The following is a 9,146-nucleotide window of genomic DNA, read 5'->3' on the forward strand; positions in this document are numbered from 1 at the left end:
GATGCAGATATGTTTTTCTACATGTAGAAAAAGTATAATGCATGATGTGTCTGATATTTTCATCTCCACTAGGATGGAGAAGAGATGCGATGCAGACAAGTTCTCTCCTTTGGGTGTGGTAAGTATAAAAACTCTAAGAGGCTTTAGCCATATCACGCTTGATGATTTCTGGGAGATTTTGACTTAATGCGTTGTAGGAATGTAGGAAGTCCAATTAGTCCTTCTGAATATATGAACTCAGACCTTTGCTTTTCTTGCATACATTGTCAAGATGTTCTTATGAATTCTGAGACCCTTGTTTTATATGTTTGCAATGTTTTACATCCTTCCTTCTATTACCTTTGGCCTTTTCCTCTTTCAAATGTGTCTTCTGCACTGTTTTTCCTATATAGGTTAAGAAGATGAAAACACAACAGGTTATAAGAATCTGAAAGTCAGCTTAGTAATGCTACATTAAAATATGATCGTGAAATTAATTAAGAAAAGCAATCCAGCTTTTACCTTGTTTTTCCTTCACAGGCTTGTCTGCTTTCTTCTTGTCTAAAAAAGATATCCAAGGCATCATGATTGAATTTTAGCAGGCTTAGATATTTGCATCTTCAGTTTCAGACACACTTAGATGTTTCCCACTATTGGCAACAGCAAGGGCATATATGCCCTGACACAGCATAATTACTATATCTACCCCAGTATATACCACCATGTGGACTTTGGATAAAACATCATCTGAAACATGTTGGTACACATGTGTGTCCTTTTACAGCATCCTTTTTCAGCCTTCAAGGATAGAGTCAATCAGCTGTGACTTCACACAAGGAGACAGACTGAAATCAACTAAGGTGCAGCGCTAGAGGCATCAGTGTCATTCCAATATTCCCTGCTGAGGACAGCAGCAGCTATCTGGCAGTCTGCTTAGAATTGTTCCCTCCACATGATCCTATACGATAACAGAGATTCGTTCAATGTCTTCTAGCACATGAGCTATCTGCTCAGATGCGAGCAAGCTGCCGCTAATCACACCAACCTGGATCATTCTATCTCTTTTGCAGGCATTCACAGCCTGATCCCAAGCACATTTCCTTGGAAGTAGATCACAATGGGATTTAACTCTAAATAAGGATTGTGAGAGGAACAGAACACTTGACAATTTTAGCCAAATTCCTTCCTGGGCCAAGTTTTCATGGAGGTCAATGGGTATGCCATTTTATTTGCTTCCTCATTTTGATTTATCATTAATTACCCTGCCTTTCTCTAAGTGGACCCCAGGTGGCTTACAAATATATGAGACCAAGATCTAGATTTGTTATTCTTGGTCAGTTTTGTGGTGAATTAGATTGGTTGCTATTTCAGAAACACACACACACACACACACACCTGCTACTGTGATTTCAGCTGATGGTTCTTCAGGAAAAGAGGAACAGAAAGTTAAAGGAATGGTTACCAATCTAAATACAACAGATAAAGTGGAGCTGGCGAAGAACTGGAAGGACTTCAGAGACTGGCTAAAATGAATCCGGAACTTGTTATACAGAATCATGTTCTCACAGTCTTACTTAGTTTAGGAAAGATGAGGATGTTTTATGATGTTTTTTTTTATGAAAATGGGAATCAGTTTTTACAATGTTGGAATAGGTCAGTGGGACTACTGATATTTTTGTAAGACTGATTATCATTAATTGTCGATGATATTAAGTTTAATTTTGTAATTTATAAATAGAAACTCGAAGGAAAATAAGCAGTAAATCTCAATAACCGCATACCTTTCATGTGGCAGGTTTTCAATACACTACTTGAACAGGATATATTAGTTTGGAACTCAGCATGCACTTTGGTTAGATTCATGCATAAAAAATGCTACATTTGAAAGTCATACTTTGAAGGATTACAATCCAACATGCAGAGTCTTTTGACAAATGCAGCTTATAGTGCCCATAAAAATTCCAGATACAAGCAAATGTAAGTTATATTACCTGCAAAGAGAAGGAATCCCATAGCACATAAGCATTTACAATTACAAGTTTTTTTTCTGTTTGTTTTCCTTTCTCTAATTTTTTAAAAAAAACCTCTCATGTAGCAGACCTAATAAAAACTTCGGTCCTGGTCTTTGGGGGTGGGGGGAATCTCCTGGTACAATTCACAAATTATAAGGCAACTGTTTTATAATAAACAGCAAGCTATAAAATTATGGTATTCAGGCTCAACAGCTAGACACTGTTCCTTGCTTTGGTAAAGGCTGCCAGCTCTGGGCTGAGAACTACCTGGAGATTTTGGGGATGGAGCCTGGGGAGGGCGGGATTTGGGGGAGGGCAGGTTATAATGCTATAGAATCCATAATATTATCTCTGTGATAATAAGATGATAATGGTTTCATGGGGGGGGGGGATCTCTTATGCTCTGTTTTAGGCACCGAGTCATAACATAACCATCACTATGCATTGACAGTTCTTTTAAAGTAGATAAAACATCTGATGTTGCAAAATGATCTACTCCTGCCACAAGCAATTAATTAAAGATAAATGCAATAAAATGGTTTACTTATCAGTTTAAAAATACAGTGCCAATTATTATTTTTGATTGCTATTGTTATCTATGTGTAGATAATTTAGGGTTTCCTACTCTTAATATCTTTGCATGATCTAGCACAAAGATGTCACAGAGATTATTAATTAAAAGTTAATTTATCGTATAGAATTTATATAAAAGGGAATTCCTGAATGCCTGTTGCCAGAAACAGTCACTGCATTGAAATAGCTGCCTGTCATTCTAGCATCAGGTCTATGAAATATTATGTTTGCGAAGCGGCATTCTTTCGAGTCCCGATATGCTCCATCTGAAAGTGCTGCAGAATGAACCCTCAAAATGTCTGCTTTCATATCAGTTTATATAAAGGGCACATGATCACACCAAACGTGCTTTCCTGGGGTGTATCAGATCAAAGGTATTATTTTGATGCAACAGTTTTCAAGACTATGGTCGGTTAGTGAGCACCGTGTTGTATTGCATGATACATGAGCAACCTTGTATTGAGGTCTAGCGATAGTGTGGTCAGATGAGAACAGAGAGTGCAGGTATGTGTGTGTGGGTGTGGGTGTCTGCGTGTGTGAGTGTGTGTTTGAATGAGCAGGCAGAAGCACTGCTGCCACCTGCTGGCTAAATTAGACACGGCCAGCAACACTTCCAAGGATTTGACCCAGCTTATTGACAACCCCTGTAAATTTCAGCAGCCATTCTGCTTTCAGGATTTCATAATTTATTTTGCAGTGAACTCCTTCCTGACAATAGTACTTTGCTAATGGATGCACAGTGTCTTCCTATGTGGTCTGTTGGCATGAATCTTAAAAAGTGTGCCTCCCTGAAACAGAAGCACTTCATATGTTCTCATGTCACCTGTCAAAAGCCTCTATTGATTACATTTATACTGCAATGTTACCAGATTTTTCTGTTTTATTTAATATGACTTACAGTAAGGAAATGAGAAATCATCCAGGCTTTCCTCAGTAGGAATGCAGTCAAAGCATTCAAATTTAACCATAGACTATAATGTTCATCATTAGGTTTATACTATCCTGCCTCCAGGGGTCTCAGCACAGCATACATAGGGATTCTCCCATTTTTATCTTCATTATAACCCTGTGAAATAGGCTGGGTTGAAACATAGTGTCATATATGCAAACATCCATCCATGGAAGGCACACAGAGTTTCCCCAGGTTCCTCTTCATTTCTGCAGCCCCGTCTAACCCCTGGAAATATCCTTCCTGGGATTGATCTTTATGTGGATATTCATGTGGAGGAACAGCCACGTGAGTCAGTGAGCTGGAATGACAAGGGACAAGGGGATTAAATCAACCCTTTTTCCTTAGCAAAAAGAGAAGGAGAGCAATTTTGTCCTTCCTCGCTCGAGCTTCCTGCAACCCACTTGGCTATACTTCCATGCAGGTCTAGTGACCCCAGGAATGATCTTTCCAGGGGTTGGAAGAGGCTGCAAAAACAAGCAGGATGGAGAAGAAGAAGAGTTGGTTTTTATACCCCACTTTTTCTCTACCTTTAAGTAGTCTCAAAGAGGCTTACAATCACTTTCCCTTTTCTCTCCCCACCCCCAAACAGGCTCTTATGAGGAAGGTGGGGCTGAGAGAGTTCAGAGAAAATTGTGACTAGCCCAAGGTCACCGAGAAGGCTTCAAGTGGAGGAGTAGAGAATTGAACCCGATTCACCAGATTAGAGTCCACCACTCATGTGGAGGAGTGGGGAATCAAACCCAGTTCTCCAGATGAGAGTCCACTGCTCTTAACCACTACACCACGCTGGAGGCAGGAAACCTCTGTGTCACACTCATGAAATGGTATGATATACACCCGGAACTGGCCCAGGATCAACCAGTGAACTTCATGGCTGAACGGGGATATAACATGACCCTTCCCAGGCTCAGTGGAGTGCTCTGTCCCTTGCACATACTGCCTCCCTGTGTGCAATTCCCATTGTGGTCAAAAACTAACAGGTAAAAGGCAGCAGGCTGAAAGCTCACTGCCTCAAAATGGTGCAGTAAATTATGCAAAATAATCTGCTGGCAGTATTTAGTAAATGACATTTAGTTAATTGATTATAAGGTTGAAAACATAATAAGTAAATATCACCAGCTCATAAAAGGAACAATAGCAGTGAAACCACTAGCATAATTAGCAAGTTGGGTTAGTATGACTATTGTACTTCATAGCAATTTTTTTTTTAAAGACCAAGATTTCATGGATATAAGCCAAGCCTGCGCTGGTATGAAAAATGGAATGGTGCGTACTTGTAGTTTCCTTTGATTTGGCTAGAAAGTGAAGAATAAAGAAGAGTCAAAATAGAGATGAAAGAAAAGAGCTTAGGGCAATGGTTTTAGTCCTGACTCAAATTACATTATTTGAAAACTGAATGTATTATTGACAGATACAATATATGTGATATTAGTGACAGTCATAATTTTAATGACTCTTTAAAAAAATATTGAGAACCTTCTTTCCTTTAGGTGAGACAAACCCTTTCCTTTAGTAGTGACAGATCAGAGAACCCCTGCCCGAGTACAGCTGCAACTCCTGCCATACATATTGCACACTGTTCCTGGGAACAGTTCTGTCCATGCACACATTCTGATCCTTGTGTCAGGTACCAGCAGCCTTGGATCAACAATTCTGGGAGCCAGAAACAAGCACCTTCCTGTCTATATCACCACGATAGTTTGCCAGACGTTGGAGCAGTTCATTCGATGTCAGGTGTATCTGGGAACTGTCAGAGCAGCTGCCTGGAAAAGGTACTGCAAAATGCCAATGCAGCAGTTGTCAGGTAACACAAAAAGTAGGCGAGGTTTTAGCTGGCAGTATAAATCCCCAGACTCTGGCCCAATTCCAGAGGCTAAAGAAAGTGTCCTTGTAAAGAAGGGGAACAATCAGACTAAATTTCCCACTTACTTACCCACCAAGGGGGCCTTTTCTTTCCGTCCCCCCACCCCATCTCCTTTATTGTGACTGGCTGCATTCCTAACTGTGTTTCCAGGAGTAAATGTGACCTGAAGTAACATTACAGAATATGGCCCTGAAAGAGGAAAGAGACTGCTGGGCAAAACCCAACATGGCTTCTGTAAAGGTAGGTCCTGTCTCACTAACCTTTCAGAGTTTTTGAAAGTGTCAATAAGCATGTGGACAGGAATGAGCCTGCGGACATTGTGTATTTGGATTTCCAAAAGGCTTTTGACAATGTCCCCCACCAAAGAATGCTAGGCAAACTTCATAGTCATGGGATAGGAGGATAATTCCTATTATGGATTGAGAGATGGCTGAAAAATAGGAAGCAGAGAGAAGGAATCAATGGTCAGGTCTCACAATGGAGGGATGTGAGCAGTGGGGTCCCTCAGGGATCTGTGTTGGGACCGGTGCTTTTCAACCTGTTCATCAGTGACCAGGAGTTGGGGGTGAACAGCGAGGTGGCCAAGTTTGCAGATGACACCAAGTTATGTAGGGTGGTTAAAGCAAAACTGGACTGTGAAGAGCTACAAAAGGATCTTTCAAACTGGAGGAATGGGCACTAAAATGGCAAATGAGATTCAATGTGAGCAAGTGTAAAGTGATGCATATTGGGGTCAAAAAATCCCAACTTCACATATACACTGATGAGATCTGTGCTGGCAGCGACAGATCAAGAAATGGATCTTGGTGTGGTAGTGGATAACTCGATGAAGACATCAACCCAGTGTGTGGCTGCTGTAAAAAAGGCAAACTCCATGCTGGCCATAATTAGACAAGGAATAGAGAATAAAACTGCTGCTATCATAACTGGCCTTGTACAAATCTGTGGTGAGACCACACTTGGAATACTGTTTACAGTTCTGGTCACCACACCTAAAAATGGATATTGCAGAGCTTGAGAAGGTGCAGAAAAGAGCAACCAAAATGATCAGGGGACTAGAGCAACTGCCCTATGAGGAGCAGTTAAAGTGGTTAGGGCTGTTTAGCTAGGAAAGAAGGCGGTTAAGGGGAGACATGATAGAGATCTATAAAATTATACATGGTATATGGAGAGAGTGGACAGGGAGAAGCTTTTCTCCCTCTTTCATAATAATAGAATACGGGGTCATCTGCTGAAGCTGGAGGGTTGGAGATTCAAAACAGATAAAAGGAAGTATTTCTTCACACAACACATAGTTAAATGGTGGAACTCCCTGCCCCAGGATGTGGTGATGGCTGCCAACTTGGAAGGCTTTAAGAGGGGAGTGGACATGTTCAAGGAGGATAGGGCTATTCATGGCTACTAATAAAAATGGATACTAATCATAATGCATACCTATTCTCTTCAGGATCAGAGGAGCATGCCTATGATATTAGGTGCTGTGGAACACAGGCAGGATATTGCTGCTGCAGTTGTCTTGTTTGTGGGATTCCTAGAGGCACCTGGTTGGCCACTGTGTGAACAGACTGCTGGACTTGATGGGCCTCGGTCTGATCCAAAATTGGCTTTTCTTATGTCTGTAATAGAAAAACCCCTACGATCCTACCCCTTCTACCCAAGTTCTTATAGAAAAGGGTCCTATTGGCAGGTCTTTCTTTCTTTCTTTCTTTCTTTCTTTCTTTCTTTCTTTCTTTCTTTCTTTCTTTCTTTCTTTCTTTCTTTCTTTCTTTCTTTCTTTCTTTCTTTCTTTCTTTCTTATAAGTCTCCTTAATAGTAGATAGATTAAAATAATCGGTAACATTTAATACCTCCTTTAAAAGTCAATTTCTATATAAACCCTCCATGTCTCCCAATCACCCATAACTACAAATCATCTTTCTAAAATATTAGTATAAAAAATCATTCCATTTTCCCCAAAGCAAAACCTTTTGACCAAATCCTTTCTTATTCCAGAAAAGCTAAACTCTTTTAACCAGTCCCTTTGTCCGGAATTTACAGCGTCTTCCACTTTTCCTCTTTAAGACCAAACTTCGAGTAGCATCCTTGGAGATTGTTGGCAAAGTTCCCTCTACAGACATTGGGTTCTCATAGTAGATCTGCATCATATTTTCTTCCATCCCAAAGTTGCAGAGAGAAATCCCAGTAATTCCAGCCTTTCCACCCTTCAAGTCCTCCAAGCTGACATTAAAGAGTTCTTCAGGCAGATTGTAAAGACTAAAATCAAAGTCTCTCACATTTAGATACATTGTAGCCAGATAATCCATTGCTATTTCTTCTTGAAGGTATACAGCTTCTGGTTGTTCATCGTGGATTTCCAATTCCTTTATAGGGTTTTTTGGTTCTTCAGCTGTCTTTTCAGTTGGAGAATCCACTGCTCTCACATCTGGCTTCATTGTAGTAGCTGGGTTATTTGTGTCTTTAAGTACGTCTAAGATAATGTCCAATTTCTGGTCGATACGTTGAAATTGAGAGTTCAACAGAGCAATTAGATGATCAAGCTGATTCATTGCACATTCCATGGTTGCTGCTTTTTAGGAATTCTGTTAAAACTCAGTCAGACAAATACACTGAAAAGGTAAAAAAAAGTGTAGATAATTTGGCAGGATTCTTGTAATGTGAGTAGTACTTTAAAATTAAAATACCATCGAGTTGAAGACACTCTAGCATGGAGACGTTGCAGGAAACATAGTGTGCACAAGGAGTTTCAGAGTTGTGGACCTTCCGTTACCTCCTCTTGGTATCCAGGAACTTGGGAGAAATTTGCCAGTTGCACAAGGAGACATACTTCCAGCCCTACGATCAATGATGCTACGATGGTATTCATCACCTTAAGGAACAACAAATCTACTGTCTTCCTGTTCTCCAAGACAAGTCACTTCCAGGGAAATTGTGGCTGGAGGACCTACTTAAATCGGAAAGACGTCACCTCTGGGGTGGGGGGGTATCTCCTCCTCCCTTCCCTTGCTACGTTGCGGTATCTGATTGGTAGTTGTAGCATCTTTCAAAAGATCCTGTTTGTTGTGTCTACCCACCGATCAAATTGATAAGGTTCCTGCCGGTTTATCAGATATTTTCTTGTTTTCAAAGAGTCATTTATACATTGGGTGGGGAGACGTGGATTTAATAGATGTTTTTAACAATCCTTCAAAGCTTCCAAATCCAGGTAAAACAAAAGAGATCTTGTAACTTACTCAGATTTTAGAAGGGTAGGTATTCTTGCTTTCATGTAGTTGCTTAGATGGTAATAGATAGAGGAGACCTGTGTCTAATTCAAGAAAACGTTCATGGCGAAGTATTTCCCCTTTGCCGGTGGGACTGCACCCAATGTTCTCAAGAGACTTCTTCTCTCAGAAAAAATGGGGGTCAAGCCGCTCTTCACGGCTGCAGAGGAGTTCCTGCTTCCCAGTCCACTATTTAGGAACTTGGGGGGGGGGCTGGGTGCACCCCAAATTCAAACGTTTCTTGGGTCCCCTGGGAGCCCCCAAGGAACGTGGCACTCAGATCAGCGTCTCTACTGGAAGTCGTATCAAAATTCTCTATGGAAGTCATTGCTGATTTGATTAGACATGGGGAAGGATAATTTTGTCTTAAACAACGAATAAGCCTTTTGGGAATTTTTTTTTTTTGGCATAAATGTGGAACAGGCTGCAAGCCAGATGCTTCCAGGCCATAATATTCTGCTGAGTTTGTCAGTTCTCTGCTGCTTTTGCCATGTGGCTTTGTACAG

The sequence above is a fragment of the Euleptes europaea genome, chromosome 10, assembly GCF_029931775.1.
Source record: "Euleptes europaea isolate rEulEur1 chromosome 10, rEulEur1.hap1, whole genome shotgun sequence".
Lineage (NCBI taxonomy): Eukaryota > Metazoa > Chordata > Lepidosauria > Squamata > Sphaerodactylidae > Euleptes > Euleptes europaea.